This window comes from Saccopteryx leptura, chromosome 6, assembly GCF_036850995.1.
Source record: "Saccopteryx leptura isolate mSacLep1 chromosome 6, mSacLep1_pri_phased_curated, whole genome shotgun sequence".
In the NCBI taxonomy this organism is placed as follows: domain Eukaryota; kingdom Metazoa; phylum Chordata; class Mammalia; order Chiroptera; family Emballonuridae; genus Saccopteryx; species Saccopteryx leptura.
The window spans coordinates 103,211,822-103,229,921 of NC_089508.1; the positions used below are offsets into that span (position 1 = coordinate 103,211,822).

General features: G+C 39.8%; 1 protein-coding gene across 1 annotated transcript in view; it reads left to right on the forward strand.

Annotated features, from left to right (window-relative positions):
- Positions 1–259: 259 nt before the first annotated feature.
- The window catches only part of AKAP6 (A-kinase anchoring protein 6), a 495,640-nt gene continuing 477,799 nt past the window's right edge, over positions 260–18,100 (forward strand). Inside the window, exon 1 of the mRNA XM_066344191.1 lies at positions 260–323. The gene's annotated coding sequence lies outside the window, so the exon portion shown is untranslated. The remainder of the gene's footprint in view (positions 324–18,100) is intronic.

Sequence of the window (18,100 nt, forward strand, 5' to 3'; positions counted from 1 at the left end):
TATTCTTTCCAAATTGCCTTCAGGGAAATCCCTTTTAAATCTATGGATTTTAGTCCAATGAGGGATCCTCTTCCTTTGGTCTAAATTTTGCATATCGTCTGTTTCCTACAGGGCTTCCGTATTGTCTCAGGCTCCACTGGAAATGCAGCAAGGATTCCTGGCACATCCCAGTTGCCATAGCAACAGCAGTCTTTCCCATAATGAGCTGCATCATCTGAACTGATGTCACAGCATCATGCAGCAGGTCAAACAAGGCATCTCCTAGTATTGCATCCTACAGATGTGCTGTAAACATCAAAAGAAGACGGCGGGAGCAGGAGATGGTGAGTGTTAAATGTCTGGACATTAATTGCATGGCTGTTTTGTTGGTTAGTCTGTGTCTGCTAAGGTGGAGATGGGAGGATGTTGTTTGCTTAAAATGGACTAGGGAAAGAAGGGCTGTTTTCCCTAAATCTGTTTTTCAGTCTGCTGGGTTAAGACAAAGGCCTGTAAGACTCATAAAGCAATCAAAATACATGAAATTATTTCTTGCTCCATCTCTGCCTGTTATTTTTAGTGTTCTTATGGAATTTTTTCATAAGCCTAAGATAATTTTCTATTGCAAAACTCCAAATAGGCTCTAAAATGAATAGTTCACAGTCTTTCAACATGGTAAAGCTATATATTTCTTTTTTATGGGGCAGAGCTAATCGGTCCCCTATTTGCTCTTGTGATTTATGAAATATTTAATGATTTGCATTATGAAATTCAGTATTTACCACGGTTGGGTTTCAGTTTCGCCATGGCAGAGAACGACTGCTGAATAAGCATTTGACATAACCCTGATGTGAAAGGGGATCTATTGCATGTCCAAGACAGAATTTATTAAAAACATGACTACTCAAACCAAATAAAATTACTTGATCTTTTTTATTTATATGATAGTCCTTCAACCCATGTCCTTCATAGTTGAAGGACTGCTACAATGTTTTTCCATTTCTAGCTAGTCTTTAAAATAGCTGGAGTTCTTTGCAAGCTGACTTGTAACAAGTCTCCTCTCTGCGGCAGTTGCAATGAAGGGTAACCCTGAGGAGAGCCTCTGAAAGTGGCAGTGATGTTGCTACTCTTGTTTAACTTTAGCAGAATCTGATAAGATGCATAAATAGCAGGGTCCTCAGTGATTGTGGTGAATGCAAATCTCTGGCTCAGTCATACACGCTCAGCTCAATTCTGTAACTCCAGATAAACATGTATCATCTTCATTTCAACTCCAAGCTCTCTCTTTGGGCATCTTCATTGTATTTTTTTTTTCCCTAAAAATGTGGTCTGACAATGTCAGATAAGGAGCAGTGTGTTGCCTTTTGTTTTGGGAAATGAAACAGATTTCCCTGGTGCAGCTGATGCTACTGAGGGAGAGAAAAGAGGAGGCACATGTCAGTTCAATGGATCAATATGTCCACTTGGAATCAGGGAGTGGTCTTTTGGCTCAATGCTGCCAAGTTGATAGTTTTTATTTGAAAAGTCTTACAGGAAAGAATAGCTATCTTGAGTTTCTCTTCTTCTAGTCTGTTTGTTGAGCCTAAAAGAGATGTATCATAGGAAGCAGGAAGGGCAATAATACCTCTAGCCAGCTTGGAGTCTTTTTTTTTTCAGAGTCTAGCATATTGGTCCCATTATGCACTAGCTTGAATGAAAGACCTCAGGTTTTAATTAGTTTGTTTATACACATCACACACATGCTAATCCAGTTCTTAAAGCTTATGAGGTTGACATTCAGCTGTAGGGGATGTCAGCTCAGGCTGGCTTTATTGCAAACACCTAGGAGCGTGCATTGTTCATTGCCTGCTTTTTGTTGTATAATGTGAACAGAAAGCTCTGCTGGGACTGCTGGGTGTGAACGCAGCTAAGTCAGAAGCTCTAAGGTGACAGGGAGGAGTGCTAGAGGATGACGGGGGAAGGGAAAGTGTGTCTAGTGGATGGATTTGACTGGAGAAAATCACTCAGTGTCCATTAGAATTCTTTTAAACTATTACTTTTAAAGAAAAGCAATGAAGAACGATTTTTTTTGGTAATGTGAATTCCTAGGAGTAAAAATAACCAAACACATTTTAATGAGATTTTATTTGCTTAATTTTTATTTTCTTTATCTATCAGTGTTCTCAGCTGCTTCATCATGGGTGATTTGCACAGTTATTGGAAGTTGCAAAGCCAGATTCCTTAAGGGCAGTGTTAGAAAAGTGGAGTCATGCTTTGAGAGTGGAGAAGGCGCTGGTGGGTGTGGGCTGCCGCAGTTATCTGGTGGAATATGCTTCTAGTTCAGAAGAGCCTGTAATCTTTTCCTGCTGCTGCAAATGTTGAAAATGCAGTTGCAGTTCCCAACTTTATGCTTTTGTGTTCCTTTTGCTCCAGGAAAACAAAGCCCTAGTAATAGGAGCTGTCATCCTGGTGTTCAGTTTCTTCACAGAGGGCCACAGCCTGTGCTACTCTGATTAGCTGCATGTCTTAATTACCTGCTAATGCTATTTCAGTTGCCTTAGTTTTTTTTTAAAAAAATATATCCTCAAGGAGTTGATGGGTTGATTATGGGGGAAGGGAAAGATTATTCTATGGCTGCATTGAGTGGTGTTTCAGTGAAGCTTCCTAGAGTTTAAATAATTTTGTTTCATTGTGATGAATAAAAGATCATCATGACCATATTTACTGTGTGGCCAACCTTTGGCTATGGAAGCCTCACAAGAAGCTATTCTCCACCAGGCTTTTGGTTATGGCTTAATTTACTGAATTACAAAGTTACAAAGAACTTACTTCTTTGTAGTTGACTAAACCATGGTAGGGGGTGATAAAAATAATAATCATAATAATCACAGCTATCCTTCATTCAGTTTTATTATGTATCAGACATTGCACTAAGATCATATATATCTTACTTAGTTTTTATCATGATATGAGACAGAGTTAATCTTACTTTGTAGGAGTAAATGTTATTATTCACATTTTTTTTTTTACAGAGACAGAGAGTCAGAGAGAGGGATAGACAGGATAGATGAGAAGCATCAATCATTAGTTTTTCGTTGCGTGTTGTGACACCTTAGTTGTTCATTGATTGCTTTCTCATATGTGCCATGACCACGGGCCTCAGCAGACTGAGTAACTCCTTGCTCGATCCAGTGACCTTGGATCCAAGCTAGTGAGCTTTTGCTCAAACCAGATAAGCCAGTGCTCAAGCTGGAAACCTCGGGGTCTCGAACCTGGGTCCTTCCACATCCCAGTCCAACGCTCTATCCACTGTGCCACCACCTGGTCAGGCATTATTCACATTTTACAGAATAGAAACCAAGTCCTATCCAGGATAACAAATTTGGCTAAGGCCACATAGTTAAAAAGTGAGTGGTCCAGGATTCCAAACCAATGTGATTTGACTGTGGCACCCTCATGCTTACCCAGTCATCTTAGTTTTATAACATCATAACAGAGTCTCCTATACAGATCAGTCATTTTTATCACACTCACCCAACCCCTTCTCATCGTAATTGGAAAATCAGATTTCACATGTAGAATGAAATCCCGTTTACAGCACTAAGATGGGTTCTACTGCACGGGTGAGCAGGAATCTTGATCAGATCCTACTTTAATCCCAGAGCTTTAGTTATGCAGAATTGAGGCTCAGACTTTTTGCCACTACCCTCATTTGACATATTTTTCTAGCAGGGTTTGCATATGGGAAATGCTACACAAATGAGCATGGGGTGATAGAGTTGCACTAAATACGGGTCTTACCTGAGTCACATTCAAGTTTGTTTTACCTGACTTATCAACTTCATATGTCATGCCCTGCTAGCTTTAAGATGTTTGCATTCCTTGGCAACACTAGGTAAGGACAGAAGAGAAAACTTGTCTCATGGCCAGGAAGGTATACTCTGAATCCATGTCTTGAGTCAAGAAGATAAAAAAGTTATTTTGCTTAGTGTATCAGTGGCTATGTCCAGACACTGGCTATCTCTGACAAAGTACAAGAATGACTTGTGCAACATCCTGGAAGCCTGGTATTTAAGAAGAGCTGATACAGTCATCTCTGCATCATCTTGCCCATCTCCAGCTACCCACGCACAGCATCATTACTGGGCTCTAAGGGCTGTTCTTTGTTTGACTGAGGGGCTAATGCACACACTGATGGTGCATTGATATTGATTTTGATATGGTGAATACTTACAAATATTATTCCACAGAGCTCATTAGCCTTTTCTAGGTTCTGGGAAGAAGTTAATCTTTGTTCCAGCCTGCTCCAAGGAGGCCCAAGCTCTTGTCTGCATGAGCTACAGGAATGAAAGGCTGATCAGGAAGCAACAGAGTTACAGTGACTATGGGAGTTATGTTCCAATTAGGGAATAAAAAAGCCTGTGGAATTTAAGGAAGTTGGTTGTCCTGCTACATGTCTCATTTCCTTCTCTTTCCATCCTAGAATTAGTGAATGATAACTTGTTTTAATCCTATAGACTCAATTCAATCCAACAAGTATTTATTGAGTATTTACTATGTTCCATACAATGACTGGAACACAGCAATGAATAAGATTGACGCAAATCTTTCTACCACTACATTCTAGAAAGGGAGACAAAAATAAACAGTTATATTTAAAGTGAAATAATTTATTCTCTCTGATACTGTAATACTATTTCTATTTACTTTTATTCCATGTGCTAATAGATAAAGCCATTATCTCTGCACATATGTATAGGTACAGAAGCATATATAGTCCACATATGCTGGTAAAATCATTGCATTGAGTAGTAGTGTTTTGTTTGTTTGTTTTTGCTTTTGTTTGGATTGAAATCTTGCTGGGTATAGACAGAGCCAATATGGCATTAGCATTTTGTTAGTATAAGCTATTCTGAAGACTATAATTGTAATCAACCAAAAAGTACATGTCCATTTCAGTTGACATAAACCTGACATATGGAAATATGAAATGTATGTGGCAGATTAGTTAAAGAGAGATTTAAAATTTTTTTATAAAAGCTATTTCTCAGCTTTAAAAATGGTTTGTCCAGAGAGCCCTCTAGATAAAAAGTCATAGCCAGCATGCCAGTGGAGGCATGTGCCACATAGGGGTAAGTGTACCAGTCACCTCCAGCCATGAGCAGCCTGTCCTGGTGTGCCTTACCAGCATCACTTTAAATGGGAAGCATTTCTCTAAATTATCATATTAACTAATGTATTTAAAACTATGATTGTATTTTCTTTTTAAAATTTATTTTTAAAATTTTATTTAGGGAATTAAATTTAACAAGTGACATTGATCAATAAGAGTACATGGGTTTCAGGTAAACATTTCTATAGCATTTGAACTGTTGATTATGTTGTGTACTCATCACCCAAAGTCAAATCATTTTCCCTCACCATATATTTGCCCTTCTTTATACCCTTCCCCCCACCCCTCCCTCATCTCCCTCCCCTACATCCCCTTCCCCTATATCCCCCTCCTCCTGGTAACCACTATACTTTTATCTATGTCTATGAGTCTCAGTTTTATATCCCACCTATGTGTGAAATTATACAGTTCTTAGCTTTTTCTGATTTACTTATTTCACTCAATATAATATTCTCAAGATCCATCCATGTTGTCATAAATGATACTATGTCGTATGATTGTATTTTCGTTTTTTTTTTTTTTTTACAGGGATAGAGAGAGAGAGTCAGAGACAGAGACAGATAGGGACAGACAGACAGGAACGAAGAGAGATGAGAAGCATCAATCATCAGTTTTTCGTTGTGACACCTTAGTTGTTCATCGATTGCTTTCTCATATGTACCTTGACCGCGGGCCTTCAGCAGACCGAGTAACCCCTTGCTCGAGCCACTGACCTTGGGTCCAAGCTGGTGATCTTTTGCTCAAACCAGATGAGCCTGCGCTCAAGCTGGCGACCTCAGGGTCTCGAACCTGGGTCTTCTGCATCCCAATTCGATGCTCTATCCACTGCGCCACCACCCGGTCAGGCGATGGTATTTTCTTAATAGATATTTTCCAGGTACACATTTACTCATGGGGAAGGTATGTCTGACTTGTGACAATCACTTGCAGATTGATGATTCCTCTTTGATGGCAGTTGCACACACGCAACTCTGAAGATGGGATATGAGCGGGAAAGCTTTTCAGGGGCATATTACTTTTTATAGGACTTTGGCCATAGCTATCGATTTTAAGTATTTTGAATTAACAAGGTAAAAGATTTCTTCCCCACAAGCACACATGGCAACAGCTGCATCCCCAGTTGGTTTTATGACTTGGTGTGGACAAAGGAGAGACTTTCTTTCCTTTGTAAGCCACCAGCCAGGTTTTATTCTGTTCTTCAGAAGTCATGCTCCAAACTCTTCCAGCCATCTTGCAACTGTGTGCTTTGAGTCATAAGGGGAAAGGTGAAACCTTTAGAACAGGGTCTCAAAGTGGGTGATTCATGAGTAGGACCTGGCCTGCAGCTTGTTTGGCATGATTCCTGGGTAGGCCCATAGGCCCTGTGCTTAAAAGGATCCACACTTGGTTTAACACATCTTGAAATTCTTATTGATGTTTTGAGCAAGGAATTCTGCATTTTCATTTTATACTGGACTCTGCAAATTATGTAGCCAGTCCCATATCGTCCTTCTTATATAAAAAGAAATGGCACACACATCTGAAATTTTTTTAAAAAATTATTTATTTATTTATTTTAGAGAGGAGAGAGAGAGAGATAGAGAGAGAAAGGGGGGTGGAGCAGGAAGCATCAACTCCCATATGTGCCTGGACCAGACAAGTGTCAGGGTTCTAGGCTTACCATTAAATCAGATGATGTGGCTCACTCAACCAGAGTGGACTGCCTTGGGTGGAGTAGTATTCTCCTAAGTGGAATGGTCTCCCCAAGCTCCCATTCATTTATCTCTACTGCTGCTGCTTGAGCCCTTTGGGTGTTTGAGTTTGAGTCTTCTACTCTGGACCAATTTAGATAGAAATTGTAGAGCTTAAAAAAACTAAAGGACAATTGTCAGAACAATCTGGAGCAAAGATCCCGTGCATGGTAGTTCAGAGTCATCCGTGGCAATTCAGCGCCAGACACAGTAATTCAAGGGCATTTCTTTTATCAGTGATGGGAAACATATTACCTTACACTTGAACATATTTGGCAGGTCAGGCTTATTTGTCACCACCATTGCTTTCAGGGGAGAAATTAAATCTTTGCAAAGCCAGCTAATTAACCATCCTATTGGTTCATTGTTTATATTAATTCTCCTGCCCTTTGTTTTGCTATTTGATTACTTTTATCGCCTTCTTTATTTAACTCTGATTTAAATTGCACAACATTTTTATGCTGGCTGGGTATTTCTTTTTTTCCTTTCCTTTTTTTTTTTTTTTTTTTTAAAGCATTATCCTTTTATTCTCTTTCCTGAAGGCTGGGGGCCTATAATTTGAGGTTATATTACTACAGGAAGAGTTCACATTTTTTCAATTAAAAAGGGAATTCCAGTCAATATTTATAATGAACCCTTCTCCATCAGGTCAGTTCCAGCCATGCTAATGTTTGTAAGTTCAGATCTCCCATTACTGTTTATACTAATGAGATGCTGGTGACAGACTCCAGGCCCTTACAGTAGGTGAAGCATTCTCACCCATCATGTCACAGTTGGAAGTAGCTGTATTAATGAAGATGTACAGAGAATTGTTAGAGAATTAACATGAATGACCACACTTGCCATACAGGAAAGAGGTAATTTATTATTATTATTATTATTATTTAGTGGCTGAGTATACACAAGGACCTGACAAATCTAAAAGGGACACTTGTAATCCCTTAGAAGATGGGGTAGGATAAGAACTCACGGCCCTACTCTGTATATTGTACAAGCTGTAAAACCAGCTGTTTCAGATAATTTCACCAGTAGTCAACAATCAACAAATATATAAAATGCTTATCATGTCCAAGATCATGTGATAAAGGACATACACTTGCACATTAGGATGCCCCAGGCATTCACGTGTGTGTTACGTGGAGAGCTTGTCATAGATGTAGCAGTTGTTTGGGCATGGCCTGCGGAAGGTCCCGGTTAGTTCTTCTCTGGTGCAGGTATCGAGACAGGGCTGCAGGCACATCTAGGGCTGCCTTCTCTTCTGTTCTTTATATTCAATTTCTTGATTTAAGTACTTTTCTTGAACAACTCACTACTTTTTCTGGTCCACTCAAAATTATTGTTTCCTGTGCCCTCCTTGGCTTTTTCAGTTCATAGTGCTCGTAGTTTGTTTCTGTCCCAGCGACTCCCATCACTGTCACCGTCTGGAGTAGCTCCGAAGCCACCATACTCCTGCCCAATAGCAGTCCCTGGGGCCTCCATCTCTCCGGCCACTGTTTATTTCCTAACACATTAGCATAAAAATAGCCCATCAAAAACCAAATAACACTGTAAGCTTGTGAAGTAATCTGCTTACATTTAGCTTTTAATAGTTAATTCAAATATTACACGGTATTTAAACTTTTTTTTTTCTTTCTGTGTGAATTAAAAGGGAATGACTTTAAAACTTGTATTACTCACTCTTGTAGGCAGTCTGTGTGGGACATTAACTAGAAATCTAGAAATAGGTCCTGGCTGGTGGCTCCGTGGATAGAGCGTCAGCCTGGCCTATGGATGTCCCGGGTTTGATTCCTAGTCAGGGCACACATGAGGAGTGACCCTCTGCCTCTCCCCCTCCTTCTCCTTCTTCTCTGTCTCTTCCTCTCTCACAGCCAGTGGCTCCATTGGTTTGAGCATGGCCCTGGGCACTGAGGACAGCTCCTTGGTCCGAGTGTGTCAGCTCCAGGCACTAAAAATAACTTGGTACTTAAGCGCTGGCCCCAGATGGGGTTGCCAGGTGGATCCCAGTCAGGGAGCATGTAGGAATTTGCCATACTATCTTCCATCCTCTCACCTAAAAAAAAATAAAAATAAAAATCTAGAAATAACTAAAACACTGGGACCTTATTGGTAGAAGACTATGGAAACATGAAAACAGGTGTGCAAATGTGGTTTTACAATAATTTGTCCTTTAGTGTTATTAGGACATTGCATGTTCAATTAAAAATAAATAAAAAGGGGTGGGGGTGGGAGAAGGTTGGGCAGCACAGCAAGGTGCCAGAGAGATGACATTTCTTCAGCTTTGGCTAGGAGTGGCATGCAGCTTCTAGAATGTGATAATATACCTGTCTCAGGAAGCAGCAGCTTGCAGAGAAGGAACAGTTCTGAAAATAAAGATAAAAGAAAAAACCCACCATAAAACCAGGCATGATTGCTTGGAGAACTAACAAAGAATCAAAGTGGTGAATTAAGATATTATTGTTTTCACTAATTTAGTAATGAATAATTGATAACATGATTTTTAAGCATTTGAATTTTGACTAAAATGAAAAGGTGTTTAGGTTTAGGGTGTCAGGAAATGGAGTGAATCAAGAAAGCAAACATGGCTGTTGCTCTCACAGTCCACCCACACTGCTGACCTACCTTACCACTAATCTCCTACGTGGAGAATATTAGTCTATATACATACATATGTGTAAAGTGTTGATTTGAGTTTTAGGATTTTAAAACCAAAAATAAAAACCTCATTTGAGGCAAGCTACTGCAAAAAATCACTTTAGGTTTGTAATGTGACCTTTACATTGCCATTTGAGGTTCTAGTATCTGAACAGAATCATTGTTTTGTTTGAAATTGGTAGACCACACTCATTTTGCTATTTCTTGTTTGGATATGTAGGCATATGTGGTATTTGCACAAGGATGGTGTTAAAATCTAGTGTCTAAGAACAGAGAAATATAGCATGCTGGAGACCATGACTTTTATTTTCTGAAGGAATAATAAAAAGTAGGAAAACATTTGTTTACTCATCTTTATAGCAAATAAATCTAATAATACAAACCAGAGCAAAGAACAAAAAGAAAAACCGTGTAAGTTAAAAATAATATGGAGAAACATGTCTTTTATTAAACTGGTTATGTTACCTTTTTCTTGGTCCTCTGCCTCTTAGCCTGGCAGGGTGGACTTTGGAGCTAGTTGTATTACCTTTGAATCTTAGCTCTATCATAAAATTATTAGTTCTGTGATCTTGAGTTTTTTAGGGTATCATTTTCCCCATATATACAATGGGGAAAATAGTCATTTTATGGGATGAAATGAAATATTTTTACATAAAGTTATTGGCACAAAGGTGGTTTATTAATACAAGCTATGATTATTATTTCACTACTCAGAAGTAGTGGTATAAAATTATTTCTCCCCAGAGAAGAAAGGTAATTTTTCCTCAGCTCCAACCCCCAAATCAAGAAAATAGCTTTTATTAATGGAAAGTAAACCCCTTTAATACAGTTTATTTTTTTATTCAATATTTTTATTTTTTTTTAGTGAAAGAAAGAGGGAGGAGGGAGACAGAGAGAGAGAGAGAGAGAGAGAGAGAGGAAGAAAGAGAGATGAGAAGCATCAACTCATAGTTGCGGTACCTTAGTTGTTCACTGATTGCATTCTCCTATGTGCCTTGACTGGGCGGCTCCAGTGAGCCAGTGACCCCTTGCTCAAGCCAGTGACTATGGGGTCATGTGTATTATCTCACACTCACGCTGGTGATTCTGTGTTCATGCTGGTGAGCCTGTGCTCAAGCTGGCAACTGTGGGGTTTTGAATCTGGGTGCTCAGCATCCCAGGCCGATGCTCTATCCATTGCACCACTGCCTGGTCAGGCCCTTTAATACTGTTTAAATGCTTTTGCTGTGTTAGGCACATATATTAATATTATCTTTTGTAGTTTCCTTTTCTCACTTAATTTTTCTCTGTAGCACATATCACCATTTGCAAACTATATGTTTACTTATGTATTGTTTGTCTCCCCTAAGTTTAAAGCAGGTTGCATGAGGGCAGAGATTTCTATCATTTTTTAAATTAATTTTAATGGGGTGACATTGATCAATCAGGGTACATAGGTTCATAGAAAACATCTCCAGGTTATTTTGACATTTGATTATGTTGCATACCAATCACTCAAAGTCATATAGTCTTCCGTCACCTTCTATCTGGTTTTCTTTGCGCCCCTCCTCTCCTCCCACTCTTTTTTTTCCCTTCCCTACCCCTGGTAATCACCACACTTTTTTTTAATTTTTAATTTTTAAAAATTTTAAAAATTTTTTTGTCTTTTTCTTTCTTTGTGCCCCTCCCTTCCCCAACCCCCTCCCTGTCCTCCCCCCCCCCCGTCACTCTTTTTTATTTTTCCATTGATGTTCCTTAGCTCCTAGAATGGTGGCAGGCATATGGTAGGTGCTCCACAGATATTTGTTGCAAGAGTGAATGAATTCACAAAGCCCTTTAAGGAAATAAATGTACTTGTATTCATTATGTAGAAAATGAATTCTCTTTTGCAGTGATGGCTTTCAAGGTTCTAAACACCCTTGAGTGATACTTACTATTCTAGGTAGCATGCCAAGAAACCCTTGTGGCTGATGGTTAGAGCATCCTGTGCAATCCAAATGTTTTACTTTTTTCCACTGAAAGTAGGGATATTGACTAGGCAGCTCTGATGGGCTTCTTTCTCTTCTCTGGGATTTTTATGAGGGAGTGGCGTTTTCACAGGTCATTTGAAACATTGGTTCTTCTAGTGGTGGGTGTCTCTTTCCATTTCTTTAGTATATTTGAGTCTCCTTCAGGAACAATTATTTATTCCCCTTTTAAACCATGAATCTTAGCTGTAAATCTCAGATTGATTGATGAATTAGTGGATTTTGTAAAAAATCTCCAAGGAAGGCACAAATAGGGAGAATAATATGCTATAGCAGTCAACCCTTTCTTATTGCCATTAAAAGTATTCTAATGAGAAATAAAGCAAAACATAGGCACACAACAATACAGTTGTTTTGCCAGAAAAACATACAGCCTCAAAAATGAAGAAATAATTAAGATAGCTGATCTTTGCTATTTATTTTGAAATAGAGACAAACTATCTTTTAGCAGTGACTTTCTATAGCTCAGTTTTGTACCAAAGTCATATCTAAATGTCATGCTTTTGAACTAAGTATTTCTCAGTAAGGTGTGATTTTTTTTTTTGAAATTTAAACCATTATGACAGCATCAGCATCCTATTTTTAGAATGCCTCCTTCCTCTTTAAAAGGGCAAAACAATATCCAAAAGCAATTAGATACTGGGAGAAGGCAGTGTTCTGGTTATACCATAAGAATAGCAGGTTGAATAAGAAAATGTGATGCTGTTAAATTTAAAAACTCATAGTGTTTTTATTTTATGGTTCTGAAACATATTAAATACATCTACTTTTAGCAACCTCATCATACTGCAAGATAAAAGATATGCCTCATGAGAATTTCCTTACATCTGCAGTTCATCCCACGGCTGTTGTAATACAAAAGGGCATTATTATGTTCAAGTAACAAGTTGTTCTGATACTGTAAAGAGCTCTACACTGTAAGGAAGGAACCTAAGTTTTGGTACCTGCTGACATAATCTTCCTGAACTTTAGTTTCTTTCACAATTAAGCGAAAGTGTTAAATTTAAATATTTTTGTTGCCTTTTAGCTCTAATATTTTATGGTTCACTTACAAGGCTATTTATTTCAATTATTCAGCTTTGTGATTTTTCTAAGATGTTGTTCCATAGAATATTTTAAATTTTCTTACTGCTCCCATGTAAATGAAGACATTTTAATTTATATACCATTTAAATTTCACGCTTGTGTTTTTTTTTTTTTGTTTTTTTTTTTTGGTATTTTTCTGAAGCTGGAAATGGGGAGAGACAGTCAGACAGACTCCCGCATGCGCCCGACCGGGATCCACCCGGCACTCCCGCCAAGGGCGACGCTCTGCCCACCAGGGGGCGATGCTTTGCCCCTCCAGGGCATCGCTCTGCCGCGACCAGAGCCACTCTAGCGCCTGGGGCAGAGGCCAAGGAGCCATCCCCAGCGCCCGGGCCATCTTTGCTCCAATGGAGCCTTGGCTGCGGAAGGGGAAGAGAGAGACAGAGAGGAAGGAGGGGGGGGGGGTGGAGAAGCAAATGGGCGCTTCTCCTATGTGCCCTGGCCGGGAATCGAACCCAGGTCCCCCGCACACCAGGCCGACGCTCTACCGCTGAGCCAACCGGCCAGGGCCACGCTTGTGTTTTTTACTAGCTTGTGTTTCACAGTACTCTTGGTGGTTAAAGTATAGTGGATACATGCAGTTTCACTTAAACTAACAAATTACTGTCTTTCACAACAGATTTCTTTTTTGACTATTTGTCTTGCAAATTCATGTATCTTCAATTCGTTCTTTCTCTTTTTATCCATGACTTTCTATAAGGAGCTGAGTGAAGGAGCTGTGGCCACCCCCCTTTCTCTTTGGCTATCACCATCTAGTCTGTGCCTGTGTGCTGTGTACATGTGGGTTTTCTTTGGCTAGTCCCTTCACCTTCTGTCATCCAGTCCCCCAATGCCTGTCCCCTCTGACAGCTGTCAGTCTGTTCCATGTATCTGTCCATGCCTCTGTTTCTGTTTTGTTCGTCAGTATGTTTTGTTCATTAGAGTGCACATATAAGTGAGATCATATGGTCTTTGTTTTTCTCTGCCTGGTGGAATAAAGCCGTATCTTCAATCCCATCCCTCAGGGTAGAGACTGGGTCATCCTCACCCTTCCATTCCATTGTTCCCTTCATTCAAGTCCTGCCAAATCATCAAGTCCTGTTGAGGATTTAACTCTCTGGGATTTGATGAAAATGAGCTTAGGATCACCCCAAATAATTTTTTGTTGTATAATATAGATTTAGGGCATGTTCCACCACCTCCTGGTTTCCCTTTTTCTAAACCATAGAGCTGATATTATTAGACTTTTTCTCATGGAAGGCCCTTACATCCCCTGATCTTTCAAGCTGAACTCTGAACCTGTTTGAGTACTATGAAAGCCTGTATCCAGGACAACCTCAGGTGTCCAGCGTGGCTAGTCACTGTGGTGAAGAGGGGGAGAACATGCCCAGTGTGAGCACTGCGTAGGGACTGCATGAACAAGAGATGTGTTATGCTAGAGGAAAAGACTTCTTTCACTTTGAAAAAAATAACCATCTGATCAGAGAGTTCTAAAATTTGATATATAAAGTTACTATATACTGACTCAAAAGGATTACATACTGCTGATTTCAGCACCAGAACGTTTTCTTCTTTGCAGGCATGATTCTCATTTGTCTTCTGAAATAATACCAATGGACAGAAGCCAGTTTTAACTCTGTAGCCCACAGCACTGGCATTGTTCACAGTACTGTTCACAAAAGCAAAGCAGCTGCCTTTTTCCCCCTTGGAGGATTTAGATGACTAGTTCCCATGAAAAAGGCAGGTGGCATGTTGGTGCGTTGGACTTGGGTTCAGTGAGATCTTCTGAGTTCAAGTACCAGTCACCCACTAGCTCTGTGCCTGGGGAAAGTTGCCTAACTTTTCTGGGCTCTACTTTTCTTCATAGTGCCTGCCTTGCTGAATGTTGTGTAGTTTAGACACAATGTGTATAAAGCACCTAGCACAGTTCCTGGGATACAGGAAATTCTCAGGAGTGGTCAGTGTTGGCTAGGACTATTCACAATGTAAATGGAAAATGAACTGGTGGACAGTTCCACTGCCTGGCCTTGTTTTAGCTGTGTTTCTGTTTCAATTCTGTTTCAAACCTGTGGGATTTCAGTGGTCACATTAGTCTTGTACCAGCATCTTGTCCAGCTACTCTACTTCTTCCCTAAATTGGACAGGAACAATAACATCCTATGATTAATATTGATATATCACATTTTATTTTTCTTATGTTTCCTTCCTAATTTGGGGAAGATGTTTCCATAGAAAATTATTTTAGGCCCAGTGAATAATAATTTACTGTTAAAACTCTCATAATCTTTTCAAGGGAAATTCCACATTTTAAAATGTACATTTACTTTTTAATATAGATTCAGTTCACATGATTGAGTGAACACTTGGGTATTAAAATTAACTTCACAAATACAATTAACTTCACATTTTTTTTTTTGCAGGTGTTGAATATGTAAGCAGACACAGGGATTAAACATCTACTCTCAGGGGACAAAATTGCTTAGAGGGGTTTTACCTGTACAGGTAAAGTTTTGCCTTGGAAATGACTATGTGATTTAGCAATGAAAGGTTACTATTCCATATTCTGTCAGCTTTGGTGTAATCTGGCGCCTCTCACTGAGCTCCAGACATGTCTAGGCACATCTGTTGAATGTCTGCCCTATGTCTGCAATGAGTTGGTGGTCTGTCCCATCAGAGGACAAGAGTTACTGGCACCAGGTTCAGAAGAGATTTCTGGAGAAAATTCATCCCAAGAGGCGTGGAGTGATTCTGAGCCCAGAACGATGTGGATCACAAGGGGGTGTTCTCTCTTAGTCATTCCCTGGACTCAGGACTGAGTCCTGTAAAAGCAGGGGAGGGGCTAGTGGGCTGTGCTTACGAGTTATTCCACTAAAGAATCTGTACCTCATTTGAGTACAAGATCACTGCTTTTATAGCCTTCAGCAGAGTATATTGTGTAAGAGGAGAAAGGCATGGATGCTGCAATCAGAGGTTTCCAAGTTCTTTTGACTGATAATTCTAATCTGTTAAAAAATATCTAAGCCCTCTCTTGTATTAGCATATAATATATTCTATAAGGCATACACAAAAGTAAAAACTAAAAAAGGTGAAACAAAACCAGAAACTCGAATATTTTCTTCACACCCTCAAAGGTGTGCCTTTGCATCTCCTGTGGGGTGAGCCCCCACCTTGCAGATCACTGCTCTGGAGCATTCGTGGGAGGGGCTTGCTGGGACCAGAAAAGAGCAGAGCTTTCTGGCAAATGCTGCAGTGCATGTGGGCAGCTCTGCCTGTCCACACTGTAATGAGTGTGTGCATACACGAGACCCTGCTTAAATTTCATGAAGTTCTACACACGGCCGTTTTTTAGGTAGCTGGCTCTGGTGAGGCAGGTAGGAGAGGGAGAGAGGTTAAAGAAACAGACCAGCAATGCTACTTCATTTGTTTTTCCAGGATGGTGAGCCCTGAGGAAACTTAGATTATACAGATCAAAAATATTTTTGAGACAGTATGTTCATACTGGACTTTAGTGTCTGCCATCAGCTTTCATATGTAACTCCTCAACAACTCTATACAGAATGAAAATTGAGAATGCTTTTAAGCCAATTTGATTATACCCAATTTTCAGGTTATTTCTGTAATAATAGTAATGACCCAAGAAGTTTGAGGTGGTGATATCTCCTCTTCCACAACCTGGCTATCAAATTGTAATGAATACAATCCTCAGATTAGAATTGACTGTACATAAAGATGGAGGGAGTGAGGACATCCTGTTTTTCTGATATTGTACTGGCTAGCACATACCCCCCACCTCTGCACTGTATATTTCAGATATCACTTTATAATTTTCTGTGCCCAGAAATAAAGCTTAAATTGTCATACATATCACAGATTATACTGAAGTATTTTTAAAGTAAATTACAGATCTTGTAATATTGGCTTACCATTTTACATTGAAGCTTATGATCTATGATTTGCCCAAAGTCTCTTAGCTGGTGAGGAATGAATAAAAAAATGAACCCAGGCATAATTGACTCTCGATCCTATGTTTTCTTTGTAAAACCAGTGCACCTGACTCTATGAACTTACAGTGCTGGCCTCCTAGGATTGAAGCCCTGTTCCTATTGGCCACTTTTTAATAAAGTCTTCAGTTTAGTTAATAGTAATATCTTAATGTTAGAAAGTAAAGAGGCCCTGGCCGGCTTGCTCAGTGGATAGAGCATTAGCTCAGTAAACAGACATCCTAGGTTCGATTTCCAGTCAGGGCACACATGAGAAGTGACTATCTACTTCTCTTCTCCGCCCTCTCCCCTTTCTCTTATCCCCTTTTGTTGGTTTGAGTGTTGGCCTGGGCACTTAGAACAGCTTGGTAGATTTGAGCATCGGCCCAGGACAGGGTTGCTGGGTGGATCTTGGTCGAGGTGCATGCGTGAGTCTGTCTATCTCTCCTCCTCTCAATTAAAAAAAAAAAAAAAAGTAAAGAATTGCTTCTTCTGACTTGGTTCCTCCTGTACCTTTTCCTGAGGAGAGGAAAGACAATCCACATAGGAATTATGAGACTTTGCTTTGGTCTTTATCCCTTTTTTCCTTAAGGAAATTGGGATGTTTTTCAGGGCCCAGAAGATATGTGTGAAACACGTATCCCTGAGAGCTGCCGGTGAAGTCCAGGGGCTGTTCTGGACAGTGAGATGCAGATGAACCTAGAGGAAACAGCTAGGTGGAAACATGCCGGGAGCAAGCTGAAAAGTTCCAGGTAGGCCAGACCAGAAGGCCAGACCTGTCTATGCTAGACAGGTGCCAGGAGATTTTAGAAGTTGCATCCTATAGCAGGGATCAATAGGCTTTGCCCAGAAGAATGTAGGCCTGGGACAAAGCAAAAATAGTATATTTTGAAATACCAAGAGCAAAAAGCAATTATTCAAAAACAAATAAAAAGATAAGAAGAATGTGGGGAGGCATCTGGTATATCCTAAGCCAGGGTGACTTTTTCATAGTGCTCCTCATTCCACAACTCTGCAGGGCTCAGGTAATGCCCTGAAAGATATGAATGACCCTATATCTCTTACTCATTCCTATTCTGCTGTCCTAAGCCTGTCAATTGGTCCTGGGGTCCTTTCATAGATCCTACTAAGACACAGCTCTGATTCTTGTGCCCAGAGGATTCCTGGCAGCCACTCTAATTGGCCAGAGCACTTGAGATAGAGGCCCTCTTTAATTCACCCTTTCAGGACCTTTGCTATTGGTTACTGGATTCATAAAAGAGACTCTCTAGTACCTATTACTCAATAAGAACCGTGGCATTGGTGTCTGACAGAACAGAAATTGTTTGAAGGGCCTTTTACAGATCTATTGGACAATTGCCATTTTTATACCAATGACATTGCAGTATTTCAAAATAACAGCCATTTTGGGCATGAATTCAAAACTGTACTCTGTAGATCCAAAGTGAGTTTGGTATATGGGAGTGATTTTTTAAAAGTGCCCTTCAAATGTTTCATTTTAATTTAAAAACTTAAAAATCAAGAGACATCTTTTTCCAT